This window comes from Dryas octopetala, chromosome 2 (genome assembly GCF_963921425.1).
Source record: "Dryas octopetala chromosome 2, drDryOcto1.1, whole genome shotgun sequence".
NCBI classification, from domain to species: Eukaryota; Viridiplantae; Streptophyta; class Magnoliopsida; order Rosales; family Rosaceae; genus Dryas; species Dryas octopetala.
Genome location: NC_141367.1, coordinates 2,903,969 through 2,924,093, shown reverse-complemented (window position 1 = coordinate 2,924,093; position 20,125 = coordinate 2,903,969). Strand labels below are relative to the sequence as shown.

At 35.6% G+C, this 20,125-nt stretch overlaps 2 long non-coding RNA genes across 3 annotated transcripts; both read right to left on the bottom strand.

The window, feature by feature from the left end:
* Positions 1 to 1,854: 1,854 nt before the first annotated feature.
* On the bottom strand, positions 1,855 to 4,502 carry LOC147292506 (uncharacterized). 2 transcript variants are annotated; one of them, XR_015120724.1, is made up of 6 exons: positions 4,132 to 4,502; positions 3,830 to 3,949; positions 3,605 to 3,692; positions 3,441 to 3,502; positions 3,104 to 3,206; positions 1,855 to 1,981 (listed from the first exon to the last, which is right to left on the bottom strand). It is a non-coding gene; the product is annotated as an uncharacterized LOC147292506 (long non-coding RNA). The 2 variants fall into 2 exon arrangements; XR_015120725.1 differs by lacking the exon at positions 3,441 to 3,502.
* A 2,329-nt stretch (positions 4,503 to 6,831) lies between these two features.
* LOC147292505 (uncharacterized) lies at positions 6,832 to 9,534 on the bottom strand. The gene is made up of 6 exons (XR_015120737.1): positions 9,109 to 9,534; positions 8,807 to 8,926; positions 8,582 to 8,669; positions 8,418 to 8,479; positions 8,081 to 8,183; positions 6,832 to 6,958 (listed from the first exon to the last, which is right to left on the bottom strand). It is a non-coding gene; the product is annotated as an uncharacterized LOC147292505 (long non-coding RNA).
* Between the last annotated feature and the right edge of the window lie 10,591 nt (positions 9,535 to 20,125).

The following is a 20,125-nucleotide window of genomic DNA, read 5'->3' as shown; positions in this document are numbered from 1 at the left end:
GTGGAGTCGTGAGTTCGGTAGTGAGTTGGGTCGTGAATTTAGCCGTGATCTTCACGTTCGAGGTCATGGGGATTTGAATTCACGAGTAGACTGTACAGCTTGTACTTTAGTCTTTTTGCACCTTTTGCATGATTGGCCTTCGGTATAGGCATTGTTTAAAGTTCCTGATAAAAAAGGATCTAATTCATATGGATCACTTATTTAATCAAATTTATGTAGGCAAATAAGGTGTTGCAACTTCCAATAATCAGTAAGATAATTAAAAGTATGGCAGCATGCTTTAAACAATTTGAATTCATTTCAATAGTAGATCACGAGGAAGCGACTTTTACAGTGGGCAACCAATTAATATTGTTTGAGCAAATTAATTTGTAATATCTCAAATATCTTTTTTTTTTTTTTGATGAAATTGCTAGACTTACTATTAAGGCTCTAGGCCAAGCTCACTGCTCTTCTCAATAAGAGCAGCTAGCAACCAAGAAGGGGAGTTCTCCTTCCAGAATACAATGTCATCACAAGCAAGAGATAGAGTGCTGGGTAATAAGATGTGCCAAACAATACATTTCTCATACATGTGGATTGGGTATGCAATGATATCTCTTCACCAAGTGATGCAATTGGCATCTTTTAGGTATGTTATTCAAAAGAAACATACCCTTTCCTTTGAAATGAGATCATTGCAATTTTCTTATTCATATTAAATTTCATATATTAATATAAAATTTCCAACAATCCCCCACATGAATGGAAAATTGAAAAAAAATACACAAAGACAGAAACGTAAACACATGAGAGAGTTCAATTAAGGAAAGATACCGCGTCAGGATAGGTAGCTTTTGGCCTTGAACCTTCCATAGTGAAGTACAATCAGATTTACTTGGCTAATCAGTGAATGTAACTTCTTGAACTGTTCAGCCGTTGGTGTAAATCAAGACAATAATACTCACACAATATCCTTCCAAACACATCTGGTTCTAACAGTTGTGTTCATTTCGGCCCTGAACAAATCCTGGTTTCATGAGTGCTCTAGAGAATCAGCCCTTCAATAAAATTCTCATAGAAACGGCCACATTTCACACTCATATAGGTGACTGCCTATAAGGAGTATGATGTCATACCCCACTTAGATAATCCAAGATATAGGATCATTAAAAGCATAGCTTAGCCTAATCACATTTCAGGTAACACTGCTTCTTTTTACCATAAGAATGGGAAGGAGATTTTATCTCCGCAGTGCTAGCACAGAGTATACCATAATTTAGTTTTCCCTTTTGAACCTAGATCTTGGGATCTCCAGTCAACTAGGTTGGGTTTCCACTATGGCTCCTCTTTTCATAAGGGCTTTAACCCATTCCTCTCGATAATCAACTTACTCTCTAATCAAACCTTTCATTGTTGGATCCACACTAGGTTGACTATACACGCGCACACAACTATACAATTCATTTATGGAAATAAATTCCATTCGAGAGTAGTTGTTCTCCAATAAGTCCTTGACGTCACATATATGTTTAAACATTTATCAATTGTGTCCACTTTGCTAGACACCCCCACGTTTTGAGATATTTGTGAGAAGGCTAAGAATTTCCCTATCTTCTTAAGAATGTTATAAGCTGAGCCACCCCACAATATATTTTCTCACAGTGGGTGTGACAGGACCGCCCCCGGATTCCACCCTGAAAACCCGGAGAGGTCCTGCGGGAATCCAAAATCAAGGAAAATCCTACCGAAAATTCGGCAGAACCTCCCCTGAAAATGGACTAACCCAGAAATTTCAAAACCTGTTAAAAGCACTTCTAAATCAGCAACCACCTCTACCACAACCAAAAAGTTCTTATTCACCAAGGCACATGATAATCAGAGCAAAACTAAACTTCCATTGCAAAATAAAAGTTATCTCCACAACTTAAGGGAAATGACGCCGAAGAACTGAAAGTCCTGCCTCGACGTGGTACGGCCCAACGTCAGCGATCTATAACACCTGGGGGGAAAAATGTTATAAACAAAATAAAGAAAACGTGAGATAACTCTCAGTGAGTGGACAGTTTAAATAAACGAAAACATAAGTAAAATTGCTGTTTCATAAAATCCTTCAAAAAAAACACGTTTAGCTTTAAAACCTCACTTCACTCTTTGAAATCCCCCAGTTTTAAAACCATTTCCAAGCTTTAAGAATGTTATAAAACTCATGGAACTCAAGGAAAAGATAACTCAAAACACATTTCTCAATAACCAGCCATCTAAATTAACAAAGTCGTAAAAATAATAATAAAATCGAAATCATTATAAAACTCGAAAGATATTTCTCACTTAAAATCCATACTTAAACTCTGAAGATACCAATTCCATTTTCCACCATGCTATATACCCTGAATAATCCTGGCCATACACCTGTGTGGAATTACAGGCAGGCAATATCCTGGCCATACACACGCGTGGAGTAAAATCCAACACGTGCAGGCAATATCCTGGCCATACACACGTGTGAATAAAATCAGCACGTGCAGGCAAACCTGGTCATACGTGCACGCAGAGCGGCCCCCAAAGGGCGAAGCATCCCGACACACGGCCCAAAGCCTATATGTGCATCGTGATGGGTCCCAAAGACCTATGTATCTGAAAATCTGAAGGGTACTGCAAAGGGTGGTTTGAAAACCATTTTTCCATAATCAACTCATAAAAACATTTTCTCACGGATAGAAAATATCTTTATCGTTCCCAGAAACTTTAAATCCTCAATCCACAAATGCATAAGCAAAACTAGTAAAATAGTCCTTAATAAATCTTATTCAAAACACATAAAACCAATCAAATATTTGACCATAAGCTAAAATATGAAATAGTCCATATGTATAAAAATAAGAAACTAATTTCCTTTCAAACTTCCAACAACAAAACTTATTTGAAATCCAACATTTAATGCCAATGATCAAATCCCAAGATAAAATTCCCAAAGTATTTAGTGTGAAATGATTGATGAAATTTTCATGAATTCTTTAAAAAATCAAAAGCCTATTCAAACTTCTATTTCACAATTAAAATTTATATTATAGAATAAATCACGAATTTCGTAAATCATTTAAAGAGACAAGAGTCCACTCACAGTTTAACCGATCAATGTCTAATCCTTTCCGGAAATACGTTCCCATTTCACGATCCCTTCTTGTTCGTCACTAGAAATAGCCAAAAGACGAGGCTCCATCCACCTAACACAAAAGTACCACTAACTTAAATAGTCAAGAATATGAGTGTCGATTGAAATCGAATGAAGAAAAATCTAAGTGCCCCCTATGACTTATCCGAAAGTCTAGAGTTTGTCCCGAGTTAACTAAATTTTATACCAAACAAACGCGATTACTAAGTCGCCCAATTATCAATACAACTCCAAGATCAACGTAAACGATATAAATAAATCATCACCAAGTAATTATCTAAACCACCTTGTTAATTCGATTCCAAGTTCGGCAACTGACCAATCACATAATCGAGCTTCCCAAACATCCTGAATTCACAAATAACCACCAATAGCAAACCATCAACCTAACTCCAATTCAATACACACCCAAAACGAAAACATTGCAAAATACTCATATACCAATTATACCTTTCTCACGTCTGATAACCACCATGACACGGCTTAAGGTTTCCTTAATAGATCGGCCACGGATTATTGTCCTTAGGATATGCATACTCTGTCCATAAAAACAATGCATTACAATCTAATTCCAGAGTTCACAAAGAATATTAATTTGGCCGTTGATCAATCGATTTGGGTGATAACCACCATGCACGGTGGCTGCCCGACTCCAACTAACACATCAAAACTCACCCAAAACACAACGGAGCCTGGATTTTGTCTCTAAGAGTCCCGGGGAGGCTGAATAGCAAGAGGAACCACCCAACCCGCCGCCACAAGTGGCGGTTTCGACGGGGGCAGCGGCGGCACAACCTAGAAAACACCCCAAAACAACTCCAATTAGTCCTAATTGCACGGTAGGACGTTCAATTGCACCAAAAACAACTCGATTTCATCTCCAATTTAAGAATTCGAAAAATAACAAAAACTCTTAAATCAAAATTTCAATTTCTCAAAATTGGGCGTGCCCACCTTAGGGGAAAGATTACCCATACCTCGAGGATCGTTTTTGACAACTGGACCGACGGCCAAAAGTCGCCGGAAATGGCCGAAATCGGTGGTGTGGCCGACGGTGGAGATTTGGTTTCCCAAGCTCATTGCTCCGTCGTGGAGCATCGTATGAACGAGTGGAGACCATGGCTAGACTCACCATGACGAGGGGAACAAAGCCCAGTAGGTCCGGCCATCCAATTTCTACCGGAACAGTGAAATCGCGGTGGTGCAGCCGCAACTTTGCTGGCTTGCTGTGCTGTCGTGAGTGGTCGGATGGTTGATCCGAGACAACCAATAGAAAGGTATCGTCGATAGCTTTCCAACGCCACCAAGAACGCCTGAATCGGAGGTCGGGAGCGAGAGTTATGGCCGGTCAAAGTTTGGTCAAAAGGAAAGGATGAGAGAGGAGAATTCGGGAAGAGAGAGAGAGAATGCACGGGAGGGGGAGAGAAATGAGGAGAGAGATGGGTTTCTGACTTTTTGGGTTTAAAAAACTCACTTTTGTATAAATTACAAGTTTGCCACTCACTTCAAAAGCCCGTATCTTTCAAACCGTAGCTCCGATTGACGCGTGCCGCGTGTCTACGAACTCGTGGACTCGAGACCTTTCCAACAGACCCAAAGTCAAAATTGAGAACCCACTAATTTTAAAAGTCAACTTTCGGGTCAAGCCCAGTTTAAAATAAAAATTAAAAATTAAACCAAAACCCTTTTTATTTTCCAAATAAATCCCAAAATCCTTAAAGTAAGTTATCGTTATATTTAAAATAAATCTTTGAAAAAAACATTTCCAAAGTCTTTCACATTTCGTTTCCTTATAAAATCTCTTAAAATGAACCAAGTAGAATAAAAATTTTAAATTCCCGAGAAATTTGGGTCGGGTTGTTACAACCTTCCCCCCTTACAAAAATTTCGTCCTCGAAATTTAGTATAAACATAAAAGATAGGTGACTCTCAAATTCAAAATCTTCTATCAAGTTTTGAAGCCGATTCCTCCAATGTATGATCCAACCAAGAGACTTGACCAAAGTTAATCTCTCCTTATATGTAGTATCTTGCTTCTCTGATCCAAACAAATTCGAGGTGGATTGTCGCTATGTCGATATCCAGAGGTGAGCCACAAGCTCCTGTCTTAAAATTATGGTGATGACGTGCCCTGAAATTCTTTAGGTGATCCATAAAAATTTCATCATTGTACCGCGGAAGTATACGTCACGAATAGGTAACGAGAGAGCGTCTTCTTGTCCATAAAGAAAATCAAGATGAGACGTCAAGATCGTTATCAGTGCATGATCGTGTATTATGCTGTCTGACCACAACAATATACAATCGAAGTGTTTGCTAACTTACTTGAGTTGACCCGCGAGTCCTCAACTTGCATGACTCATAGCTGTAGTCCATAATTCTGTTTTCATATCCGAAGAAAACTCGAGATCTTGCCCAAACTATCTCAATTCATATCGATCTCGCTAATCTCCTTGCTAACAACATGTCAGGGTGATCAGTCTAAGTCTCACCATGCTTCTGTTGCGCTACTCTAATTAACTTTGTAAGCTCTAACAATATCCAATACTATTAGAGATAAATCCAATGACAACCTCGAGCATCATTATTGTCATTTCGTCTATCGAGTAATCATTAACCTCCAGTCGTGAAAGTTTAGTGAGTTACTAAAATTTTCGGGTTCACCCCTAACTTAATTCACCACTTCACATGCTACTGACAAACAATGTACTTCTTCTCTCTTTTTCTTTTATCAATACCACTAGCATCCATTACCTTAGGGCTGTCACTTTCAAGATGCTTACTATCACCTAATTTTTATTATCGTTCCTCACCTACGGTCGTGTCACCTTACTCAGTTTCCTTAATTTCCTTCCATGAACTTCCGAAACAAAATCAATCCATAAAACCTTTAATCATACTTATGGTATACTTATTCCAATCCATACACATGAAATAAAGTCAATCAGGTGCCACCATATATCGTAACTTTTCCTCCACATAGACAATCCAATATGTCGACGTCTATCCTTGTTTATCTTTACTATAATCCTTCAATTCTCAACTCCAAATTATAAGTTCCATTCAATAACGAGACCTGACATCAATCCAACATAACTTATACATTTATCAATTCTTTGGACATTTATCCTCAGCACAAGACACCAAGCTTTACTTCCATCACATGATACTTAAGTCTCCAAAATAGTAAAACTCTTCCTTACTATCCATCAAGTCATTTTCTACCGTCTCAATTCCCCCTTTATTGATTATCTAAAAGTCCTCGAGTGTAAGAATCAAGACTACCGCTAATCACGTTAACGTCACGTCAATAAATAAACTATATCCCCCAAAACTTACTACAACTTCTATGAGGTCGGCCACGTCGAGGAGGCATATCCATACAAGCTGACGAGAACCTTTCCATAGACCGAAGGATGCACACAAGGTGCCGAGTCTACAGGAATTTTAAAACCTAATGCTCTGATACCAAGTTGACAGGACCGCCCCCGGATTCCACCCTGAAAACCCGGAGAGGTCCTGCGGGAATCCAAAATCAAGGAAAATCCTACCGAAAATTCGGCAAACCTCCCCTGAAAATGGACTAACCCAGAAATTTCAAAACCTGTTAAAAGCACTTCTAAATCAGCAACCACCTCTACCACAACCAAAAAGTTCTTATTCACCAAGGCACATGATAATCAGAGCAAAACTAAACTTCCATTGCAAAATAAAAGTTATCTCCACAACTTAAGGGAAATGACGCCGAAGAACTGAAAGTCCTGCCTCGACGTGGTACGGCCCAACGTCAGCGATCTATAACACCTGGGGGGAAAAATGTTATAAACAAAATAAAGAAAACGTGAGATAACTCTCAGTGAGTGGACAGTTTAAATAAACGAAAACATAAGTAAAATTGCTGTTTCATAAAATCCTTCAAAAAAAACACGTTTAGCTTTAAAACCTCACTTCACTCTTTGAAATCCCCCAGTTTTAAAACCATTTCCAAGCTTTAAGAATGTTATAAAACTCATGGAACTCAAGGAAAAGATAACTCAAAACACATTTCTCAATAACCAGCCATCTAAATTAACAAAGTCGTAAAAATAATAATAAAATCGAAATCATTATAAAACTCGAAAGATATTTCTCACTTAAAATCCATACTTAAACTCTGAAGATACCAATTCCATTTTCCACCATGCTATATACCCTGAATAATCCTGGCCATACACCTGTGTGGAATTACAGGCAGGCAATATCCTGGCCATACACACGCGTGGAGTAAAATCCAACACGTGCAGGCAATATCCTGGCCATACACACGTGTGAATAAAATCAGCACGTGCAGGCAAACCTGGTCATACGTGCACGCAGAGCGGCCCCCAAAGGGCGAAGCATCCCGACACACGGCCCAAAGCCTATATGTGCATCGTGATGGGTCCCAAAGACCTATGTATCTGAAAATCTGAAGGGTACTGCAAAGGGTGGTTTGAAAACCATTTTTCCATAATCAACTCATAAAAACATTTTCTCACGGATAGAAAATATCTTTATCGTTCCCAGAAACTTTAAATCCTCAATCCACAAATGCATAAGCAAAACTAGTAAAATAGTCCTTAATAAATCTTATTCAAAACACATAAAACCAATCAAATATTTGACCATAAGCTAAAATATGAAATAGTCCATATGTATAAAAATAAGAAACTAATTTCCTTTCAAACTTCCAACAACAAAACTTATTTGAAATCCAACATTTAATGCCAATGATCAAATCCCAAGATAAAATTCCCAAAGTATTTAGTGTGAAATGATTGATGAAATTTTCATGAATTCTTTAAAAAATCAAAAGCCTATTCAAACTTCTATTTCACAATTAAAATTTATATTATAGAATAAATCACGAATTTCGTAAATCATTTAAAGAGACAAGAGTCCACTCACAGTTTAACCGATCAATGTCTAATCCTTTCCGGAAATACGTTCCCATTTCACGATCCCTTCTTGTTCGTCACTAGAAATAGCCAAAAGACGAGGCTCCATCCACCTAACACAAAAGTACCACTAACTTAAATAGTCAAGAATATGAGTGTCGATTGAAATCGAATGAAGAAAAATCTAAGTGCCCCCTATGACTTATCCGAAAGTCTAGAGTTTGTCCCGAGTTAACTAAATTTTATACCAAACAAACGCGATTACTAAGTCGCCCAATTATCAATACAACTCCAAGATCAACGTAAACGATATAAATAAATCATCACCAAGTAATTATCTAAACCACCTTGTTAATTCGATTCCAAGTTCGGCAACTGACCAATCACATAATCGAGCTTCCCAAACATCCTGAATTCACAAATAACCACCAATAGCAAACCATCAACCTAACTCCAATTCAATACACACCCAAAACGAAAACATTGCAAAATACTCATATACCAATTATACCTTTCTCACGTCTGATAACCACCATGACACGGCTTAAGGTTTCCTTAATAGATCGGCCACGGATTATTGTCCTTAGGATATGCATACTCTGTCCATAAAAACAATGCATTACAATCTAATTCCAGAGTTCACAAAGAATATTAATTTGGCCGTTGATCAATCGATTTGGGTGATAACCACCATGCACGGTGGCTGCCCGACTCCAACTAACACATCAAAACTCACCCAAAACACAACGGAGCCTGGATTTTGTCTCTAAGAGTCCCGGGGAGGCTGAATAGCAAGAGGAACCACCCAACCCGCCGCCACAAGTGGCGGTTTCGACGGGGGCAGCGGCGGCACAACCTAGAAAACACCCCAAAACAACTCCAATTAGTCCTAATTGCACGGTAGGACGTTCAATTGCACCAAAAACAACTCGATTTCATCTCCAATTTAAGAATTCGAAAAATAACAAAAACTCTTAAATCAAAATTTCAATTTCTCAAAATTGGGCGTGCCCACCTTAGGGGAAAGATTACCCATACCTCGAGGATCGTTTTTGACAACTGGACCGACGGCCAAAAGTCGCCGGAAATGGCCGAAATCGGTGGTGTGGCCGACGGTGGAGATTTGGTTTCCCAAGCTCATTGCTCCGTCGTGGAGCATCGTATGAACGACTGGAGACCATGGCTAGACTCACCATGACGAGGGGAACAAAGCCCAGTAGGTCCGGCCATCCAATTTCTACCGGAACAGTGAAATCGCGGTGGTGCAGCCGCAACTTTGCTGGCTTGCTGTGCTGTCGTGAGTGGTCGGATGGTTGATCCGAGACAACCAATAGAAAGGTATCGTCGATAGCTTTCCAACGCCACCAAGAACGCCTGAATCGGAGGTCGGGAGCGAGAGTTATGGCCGGTCAAAGTTTGGTCAAGAGGAAAGGATGAGAGAGGAGAATTCGGGAAGAGAGAGAGAGAATGCACGGGAGGGGGAGAGAAATGAGGAGAGAGATGGGTTTCTGACTTTTTGGGTTTAAAAAACTCACTTTTGTATAAATTACAAGTTTGCCACTCACTTCAAAAGCCCGTATCTTTCAAACCGTAGCTCCGATTGACGCGTGCCGCGTGTCTACGAACTCGTGGACTCGAGACCTTTCCAACAGACCCAAAGTCAAAATTGAGAACCCACTAATTTTAAAAGTCAACTTTCGGGTCAAGCCCAGTTTAAAATAAAAATTAAAAATTAAACCAAAACCCTTTTTATTTTCCAAATAAATCCCAAGCTCATTGCTCCGTCGTGGAGCATCGTATGAACGAGTGGAGACCATGGCTAGACTCACCATGACGAGGGGAACAAAGCCCAGTAGGTCCGGCCATCCAATTTCTACCGGAACAGTGAAATCGCGGTGGTGCAGCCGCAACTTTGCTGGCTTGCTGTGCTGTCGTGAGTGGTCGGATGGTTGATCCGAGACAACCAATAGAAAGGTATCGTCGATAGCTTTCCAACGCCACCAAGAACGCCTGAATCGGAGGTCGGGAGCGAGAGTTATGGCCGGTCAAAGTTTGGTCAAGAGGAAAGGATGAGAGAGGAGAATTCGGGAAGAGAGAGAGAGAATGCACGGGAGGGGGAGAGAAATGAGGAGAGAGATGGGTTTCTGACTTTTTGGGTTTAAAAAACTCACTTTTGTATAAATTACAAGTTTGCCACTCACTTCAAAAGCCCGTATCTTTCAAACCGTAGCTCCGATTGACGCGTGCCGCGTGTCTACGAACTCGTGGACTCGAGACCTTTCCAACAGACCCAAAGTCAAAATTGAGAACCCACTAATTTTAAAAGTCAACTTTCGGGTCAAGCCCAGTTTAAAATAAAAATTAAAAATTAAACCAAAACCCTTTTTATTTTCCAAATAAATCCCAAAATCCTTAAAGTAAGTTATCGTTATATTTAAAATAAATCTTTGAAAAAAACATTTCCAAAATCTTTCACATTTCGTTTCCTTATAAAATCTCTTAAAATGAACCAAGTAGAATAAAAATTTTAAATTCCCGAGAAATTTGGGTCGGGTTGTTACAGGGTGCTAAAACATTCTTCATAAAGAAGTAGGAATTGAAACTTCCATTCTTAGTCACCTCTTAGGCTTTGAGAAGCATTTCTTGGCATTGCCTTCGAACTTTCAGAGTTATTATGGTTGGCGCTATCCTCACTCAAAATGCTTTCTCTTTAAAAATTTATTATGCCTGTGATGACCTTCTGTAATATATCAATTACATAACCTTGTAAATCATAGGCGAGATCACTCATCAACAATGGCTAACACGACGTACCCTTTGTTTCCATAATTCGCTACCAATATAAGTTCATTGAACTTTTTGGACTTCAATTCTTACAACGACTAACATGAATGGAGGCAAGACTCTTTATGGTTAATTGACATAGTTCTACTCGCTCTCTTGTTGTGAAATAAGGCATTTCCGTCATATGAGTGTATGACCAAAATCCATTAGTAAATACAATACAGATCTAATCATGCGGAATGTCTTCCATAACTTAGTATTAAACTCAACCCAAGAAAATGTTGGTTTTATATCTCATACATATTCCACAACATGTGAATATATATATCTTATTATATAAATTAAGAAATAAACATGTATATGAAATGCATCATTTACATGTTTCCACTTTCAAACATGATGATGTACACTTTGCATGTACATGAAGATCATGCCGTTCAAAGGACCTCGAAATTAGCCCTTTTTTTTTTTCCGTCAACTTGCAGAACTGCATGCATGCATTCAAATGTGCAGCAAACCATAAGTTTAATTAAAGGAAATTCAATCAATTTAATTAAATTGGTTAACCCTTTATTACACTGCAAGTGGTAAATCAAATTAATGGCCTCCTCAATCAATCCCACCAACATCGCCCAAGGGAACAACAACTAATTGTGTAATGTCTGAAACTATCAGACCCCAGTAGATACAAGATGTCCCATGGCCATATAGAGGGCGCGCAAATTGTACAAATAATTTCGGACAGAAACATAAATTTAAAAAATATTTGTAAACATGCAGTGCCCAAATTCAATTGGTTGTGCAAGCTAGAACATTAATAATTTGGTGTATGTGTTCATCATATGCAGTTATTCATGAAAACTGAAAAGTTACAATTAACCATGTGACCATTGTGAAACAAGAAACCAGCCAGAATTCACATATATATATATATATAAGACTAAAGAAGATAATCCACAATCGCACTAGGCTTCATCATATATATGTATGAAAAAGGCATTGCAGAACACCAATACATACATATACATATATAAACATTACCCTCTTACTCAAATATAAAACAATGCCCATGTACCATGAAGCATATATAGCAAACATGAACTAATTAATATATCAATAAATCATCATTGCTAGGCAAGATGGAAAGAAATATATTACTACCACAAGAGCATATATCATTGTAGAATGTAAAATAGGCAAATAAAGAATAACAGTAAAACCTTCAAAAATTCAATTGCCAACAATGATTAAACTAACTTGCAGTTATATTTCTATACACAGATGCAGACAATGCCTCATTTGAAAATTAAAACAATCAAAACAGAAGTTTGACTTACTCACCTGGTTCCCAAATTCAAAAGATGAATGCAACGCACACTAGCCCATGAATTTGGTTCTTATATATAGACAAAGCAGTCCGCCACAAATACTAATAACCACATAAGAAATCAAACTTTCATAAAACATTATAACATAGTAAAGCAATTAAACCAGATAATTCGTCTTAGATTGTTGGAAAAATTGGGTTTGATTGCTATATTTATTTAATAATAAAATAGTACACATTAAATATAAAATTTAATGCAACTTAAGACCACAATAAAAAAAAATAAAAGAAGAAAAAGGTTAGAAGAACCTCCAAATTTGGTCGAGGCTAGTAGACACTATGTCCTCAAGACGAATTACGCCCGCCCACTAATGCTACGGTCAATCGGCGCTCGTCTCCCAGGATACAACGATCACGTTCTTGTGATAGTAGCACTTCAAATCACAAGACTCCAGCGAACCAAGATAGTGTTTGAACTCTCACTATAAATTGACTCTATAAAAAAAAAACATGGAAAATGTACTAGAAACACTCTTAGATATAATGACAATGACCTTGTGGCCTTTATATATAGAAGACAAAGTGCCACTTAAGAAAAGTTACACCTGTTAAATTATACCTTTTAAATTCAACATACACAACATTTACAGACAATGCATTTCTCATACATGTGGATTTGGTATGCAATGATATCTCTTCACCAAGTGATGCAATTGGCATCTTTTAGGTATGTTATTCAAAAGAAACATACCCTTTCCTTTGGAATGAGATCATTGCAATTTTCTTATTCATATTAAATTTCATATATTAATATAAAATTTCCAACAAATCCTACAAGGAATGAACAACTGTCTCCAGCTCCTTATTGCACTCAATACACCCAAATACCTGCCCCATATGGCGTTTACCTAATGAACTCCTGCAAGGGCGGATTTCATGTACAGTGTTGAGAAAAAGATCCCACATTGAAAATCTGAGGCCTGCATAGTAGCTATGACAACTAAGATAAATTAATAATAAATGTGTACCTTCGTGAGTTACACTAACCCATTAAGTATGATAACGACATATATTAATTTTGCCTCATAAAATAACGGCGCATGTTAAGATTCATAATACCAAAGCATGTATACTTAAAGGTCCATAATACCACCTAAGTATAATAGTACACTATATGTAGGGACTTGAGCCCAAAGCCAACTTCTCAAATGTATATATATATGTATATCAAAATTTTACTTAAGCATGGGGCAGTACTACACTCGACTTTTTAACTTCTCAATAATAATTAACTTTACTATTTAAGTTTTTTATACAGACATTATATGAATTATAAATTTACATAATCATTATAAATATGTATATATATATATTTGCGCAAAAAGTTTTGGAGTATGTCCTAGTTTCAAAGAAATGGACTAAGGCCTCGTTTGGAATTGCGATGGACGACCTATAGCAGTTTTGGTGTTTGGTAAAAAAATTAAAAATTGTTTTTTCTCACAATTCTCAACTCCCCACAGCAAAAACAGAAAGCAAGTTTCTAGGTGCTTTTGAAAGCTGCAGTGAATCACAACAACAATGAATATTTTATTTTACCCATAATACCCTCATTGATTTCTATAATTTTTTTTGTTTATTTTAAATTAAAAAATATGTTCATTTTTAGTTATATTTTATATTGTGATAATTAATTATGATATTTTATTTGTATGATTAAAAATATAATATACCTAAAAAAATAATAGGCATACTTATTTAATAATGTTGTTCTTAGAAAAATTAATGCTAAGAAAAATTAATGCTAATAAAAATTTGTAGCAAAAAATTTCAAAAACAAGTAAAAAAAACATTTAATTTTTACCAAACAAATAAGTGAAAGACACTTTTAGCATCATGTCTATTTTAGTAATTATACACAGTCACGTACAACACTTTTACATTAACATTTATCAAACACTTTGATATTGTTTCTTGCACTCACAACATTTTTGAAAACATAGTTTACCAAACACTTAATTGTTTTACTTTACAGCTGACTTTACTTCACAGTTGTTTTTCCTCATAACAATATCATACTGGCCCTAAGAAGCAGATGCTCTTTTACCAGCATGTTTTCAAGAGGTACATGATTCTTATGTCCACTCTCATTTCTCAATTGATGGTGTCCTCATCTTAGCACTCATCCCATAGAAAATGTTGATTTATTTGTTGATGAAAAACAATTGAAGCAACCCACAATTTATGTTCTACGTTCACTCTAAAAAGCCTGAAAGAAACAAAGAAAACAAATTGCAGCAAGAAGCCCTTGACTTAATTAGAAAGTGGTGAGGGATGGTGAGCTAATGATTTAGGATTAGAATAGGGTTGGAAACATTACTGTTTTCAATTGATAGCAACTGGGTAAGAATAAGCAACCAGAAAACAAAAAACAAATCAGAAAAACAAAAAAGGAATTTTCGGTCCTCCTCTTTCCTCTCTCTGCTTTTATTATGTTTGCACTTTACTCTTATAAAAAAATAATTTTTTTATATTGCCCCCTAGAATTGGTTTGTATATTAGGGTGCTTAGAGGATCCGAATCCTCTCTTAAGCACTATAATCTCCTAACCTTACTAACATTTTAATTATAGTATCACGTGTCTTTTATAACATTCTATGGTGTACACTCAAGCTATAATTATCAAATAATAAAAAATAAATTCAACCACATAAACCTTAAAAACTTAAAAAAAAAATAGAAAAACAAGAAAACCATAAACCTAGCCCACCTTCCCTCCCCAACCTCCGACCCCTTTCTTTCTCTCTCTCTACTCTCCCTCTCTTCTTGCGATAAGAGTCCCTCTACAAATAGCAATAATACATCAAATGCATGCATTTGATCTATCTGGAGGTTTTGAATCAAGACTCCAAAAAACTGCAGATCAAAATAACAAAAAACTGCAATAGAAAAATGTCTCCATCATATCCCAAATGAGTCCAATCAAACATTACTGAGTTTGTCATACGACTCATACCCCAAATCCCAAAATGTCCTATATCGAAAAAATAGAATTATGAATACTAATATTAGCTATATCATGAGCTCCACCAATCTAATTTTTGCAAGCACAAGTTTTATTTTTGGACCATTACATTACTGTTTTCATCATGGGCCAAAAAACTGCAGATTTTAATCTATTGCAGTTTCCTACTTTTTGTGGAGGGACTCCGATCGCAAGAAGAGAGGGAGAGTAGAGAGAGAGAAAGAAAGGGGTCAAAGGTTGGGGACGGACTAGGGAGGGTGGCCTAGGCTTATGGTTTTCTTGTTTTTGTATTTTTTATAAGTTATTTACGTTTATGTGGTTAGATTACACATGTTTTTTATTTTTAATTATTTTGATTTAATAATTATAGCTCTAAATGAGTGTGCACCATAAGATTTTATAAAAGACACGTGACACTATAATTAAAAGGTTAGCAAGGTTAGGAGATTAGAGTACTTAGAAGAGAATTCGGATCCTGTATATTAATGTTATTGTTGTAAACACTATTAACTATGTGGATGTCCATTATTCTATATAATATTTATCTTCTATATTTATATAGAGTAAATTATATAGATAATTGAGTGAAATCAAATTTGATGTAAAATAGAAGACTTTAGAGGCTCATACCTACTCATCTAAGAGCCTATAAATATAGGTCTTATGTGAATGAATAATATGTTTCTAATTCTCCATACTTACAGTGTTCTTCTATCCATCTTTTCTTTCAGTTAATCAGAAGTAGGTCTAATTTTGGAGGGTCATTCGGACTAAAACCATATAGGAATTTAGATTTATATTTAAATCCAATTTTTTAGGCTAAGGTCCAAAAAATAGACTTTTTAAAAATTTTGACTCATATTATTTCTTAAAATTAAGATAATTAATATGAATTAATTTTAAAAATTATGAAAGATAATATTCGTTAGGACATTTTTTATTTTTACATTTGTTAATTAAAACATTCAAGATTATCTAGTTTTTATGTTTTATAATTTAAAATAATAAAAGATAATATCCGTTTAAATTATACAAATATAAAAAAAAAAAATGCATTAACCCACAAAATCGAAAATAATCAAACAAGTAAAAAAAAAAGTATGTATGGGTATATTTCAATTGTACTAATACCTAGGTTTATATTATCTATATAGGTACATTTCAATTGTACCAATACCTGAGTTGTTATATATACATATTCAATTAGGTGTGCACCAACGAACATGCGCACCTGATCTGAACGCTCTGTTTCAGTCGCCGATCGCTCGGCCATACTACTTCCTTCCCCGAGTTTTAAGGATAAATCCTCATCTTTTCACCTCATCCCATTCTTGGGTATAGAATGAACTTGGTGAGCTAAACCATAATATAAATACTGACAAACCATTGATCAATTGGTATAATTGAAATGTACCCATAAAGAATTTTTTTTCCTTCTTTGATTATTTTTTATTTTTTTGGCCGATGCATTTTTATTAGATTAATATAATTTAAAGGGAGACTTAGAGTACAGTCCATTTTATGAGCCTTTCTTAGACTAAAACCGGTAGTGATCGATTTAGGGTTTTAAATTAAGTCCTTTTATTTTTCATCTTTGACGGCTTTATGTTAGGTTTTAACTCCAAGATTTTAGGCTCCGCCCAAAATCTCGAAGTTAAAACCTAACATGCAGCCTCTACAAAGCCCACACTACACCCTGGGAGGGGAAATACCCTTCAAATCGGGGAATGACTTTATTATGAATTAAAAGGATTTTATTATAAAAAAAAAAAATTAAAAGAACTTTATTATGAATTAAAAGGATTTTCTTATAAATTATTATGAATTAAAATGATTTTCTTACAAATTTTAAAATACCCCCGATCTCCATCTAAAAACTGTTTTTCTAAAGGACCTAAGCATAATTATCTTTAATTTAAATCCCACAATTAATTTTAAGATAATATGATAATATTAGAATATTTTAATATGATAATATTAGAATATTAGAATATTTTAATATGATAATATGCTAATATTATAATATTAATATTAAAACTAGGATAATATTATGATAATACTAGGATAATATTAAGATTTAAATATTATTAATTTAAGGATAATATTAGACATTTTTTAAATTAAAAACATTTGGACAATATTTTTGGATCTTAGTGAAAAATTAAAAAGCATTAAGGTATTAATTTAAGAGAGGAGAGAAAATTGGACTGGCCTGTAAATGGCTCCTTTTTATTTAGGTCCTTTAATTAGAAGCCCAAAATGAGAAAGAAAGTTAAGTCAAACCAAGTATAAATTCTCAAACTGTCCACCAAGAGCTCAGTGAAGCATCTGCTGAGCGCTCGGCAGCTTGCAGATGTGGATGCATCTGCTTGTGCATCTGCAAGAAAAGCTTTGCATCTGCTGTTAAGCATACCAATATATTAGGTTATTACAAGGTTGTACACGTGTCAATAGTTTAGTGGTTATGTTGTTGATTCATTTAGTTTGATTGTAGCCTATGATAAGCTGACATGTGGCTTAATTGTTTGAAGTTTGTTAGAGAAATGATTATCATCATTTCATAGTTAGCTGGGTTGCTTCTCTATGTGCTGTGTATAAAAGGATTTCTAATCCCTGTGTAATCACAACTTGATCATTAATACAAACAATAGCTTCTTCTTCTTCAATACTCTTTCTTTTCTTTCTTTCTCTTCAATCTATTAACATCTGCAAGCAAAAAGATGCATCTGCAAGCAACTGCATTTACAAGCACCGAGTAAGTTTTCCTCTTCGCGTCCGCATATACGGATAGATTGGGCTGTAACTTAATTTTTTATTTGGTTAAGTTTCCAATTAAAAATCTTTCAAAAACTGGGTTTATGAATAATTTATTACTTTTCTTTTTGTATTGCTTTATTTATTTATTATTTTTCCACTTCTTGTATTGCTTTATTTAATATCAAGTTATCAGCACAATAGTCTCACTACGATGATATACACAATTTGGATGATGTAATAGCATCATAAATGAACATGTGTTTATTACGGCCCTTACTAATCTCTAGAAGATTCCATTCTGCTTTTGTGTTTCTATATAAACAATATTATTTTTTATGCTTCTTAGTTCTTACAAATTCTTTTTTGCCCCAATTTATTTGTATTTTGCCTTAATATGGTTATTATAAACCTTATGGGATCGAAAAATTTTAGGTTCAAAGTTTGATTTAAAATTATGAATTTATATTATTTATTATTTAATTTAATGAGAACTTGAATTTCTCAATTTTTATAAATTCATATGAGGACTCGAAGATTCTTTTATCTTCGACCCTGATAAAATCAATTAAGGGCTCGTAGTTCTTTGATATAGTTGGAACCTGTAGTTCCTTTAGAAGTTAGAACCCAGCAAAATTACGATTTTCTTTTATATATAATAACTATTTATGATCCCTACAATTTACTTATTTTTATTAGCTGCTACAATTTCCTTCAATTATGTATTTCTTGCTCACAATTGGACTAACTTTTAAGCTATATCTATTTAGTTTTTAGTTATACTACTTCCATGAAGATCTTCTAGTACACATTTTGAAATTGTAATGTTCTATAGCATGCATATGTTTGACCATTTATTTCTCTAAAAATCTTACGAGTATTTAATAGAGATAATTAGATATACACCCAAGAGGTATACATGCGGTAAAACCCAAGGGTTTTTCATTTTCAATAAAAACTCATTTTAATAATGTCACGTCAGATTACTTTCCTTTTATACGTTCTCCTGAGTCAACCTTATTACTTAGCATCCCTATATTACCTTTGTGTATTCAAATGATAACTTTTCATGTGAAATTAATAAATGGGAAAATTTTAGATAAAGTTTCAATTATACCCCATGTTGCTATTTAAAATATAAATTTTAATTTGTGTCAACTGAAGACTACAATTTCCATTTTGTGTCAAGTGTTAAGTAAGGACCTTTTGCCAACAGTGTTACATTTTTCGTCTAAAAATGATCACGTGCATGTCACGTGACCACTTTTCAAGGAAAAATCATCACTTCACCCCATCTACCCTCCACCTAAAAAAAATATATTCAAAAACACCCCTCCCCACACCCACCCAACTCCTCCCCCTCTTCGGCCACCGATCTCGTCCCTCCCCGCACCAACAACCCCTTCTCTCTCTCTCTCTCTCTCTCTCTCTCTCTCTCTCTCTCTCCCTCTTTTTCTCTATCACTCTCTTTCTCTCCTGAAGGTCTCTTTTTCTCTCTATTGGCGCGGTACCTCCGAACCCAAGGGGTGTCGACGACCACAAAATCAGAGGCCAGCGAAGCAGCCAGCGCCCCTTGGGTCTGGCGGTACTGCACCAATAAAGAGAGAAAGAGAGTCACAGAAAGGGAAAGAGAAGTAGAGATTTTTTGCGGGGGGCATCGCCCGGTGGCCAGAGATGGGGAGGGAGGTGGGTTGAGGGTGGCTGGGGAGGGTCAAGGGTGAGGCATGATCCTTACTTTTTGTTTGTTTCTCTATTTCTTCTTTTATTAATTTTTTTTTTCCATTTAGCTTCATTCTTTATAATTTTTTGTTTTGTTTGTTATAATTTAAGTTCCTTATAATTATTTCCTTTATATGCATGGCACGTGACCAATTTTTAACAAAATTTGTAACATAACTGACGAAGAATCCTTACTTGATACAAAATCAAAGTTGGAGTCCTTAGTTGACAAAGTGAAATTCATATCCCTGAATAGAGACATGGGGTATAATTAGAGTTCTCTAGCTAAATGTTTTCCATAATAAATAGGGTACTTTAAGTAGAAACCCAAAATGAGAATGGAATTTAACCCACAGTTCAATTAACAATTATGATTATGACAATTAATTTATTTTTATTTCAGTTTTAATTTTGAATTTTAATTGTTTTGACGTTTATGTTCATGTGTC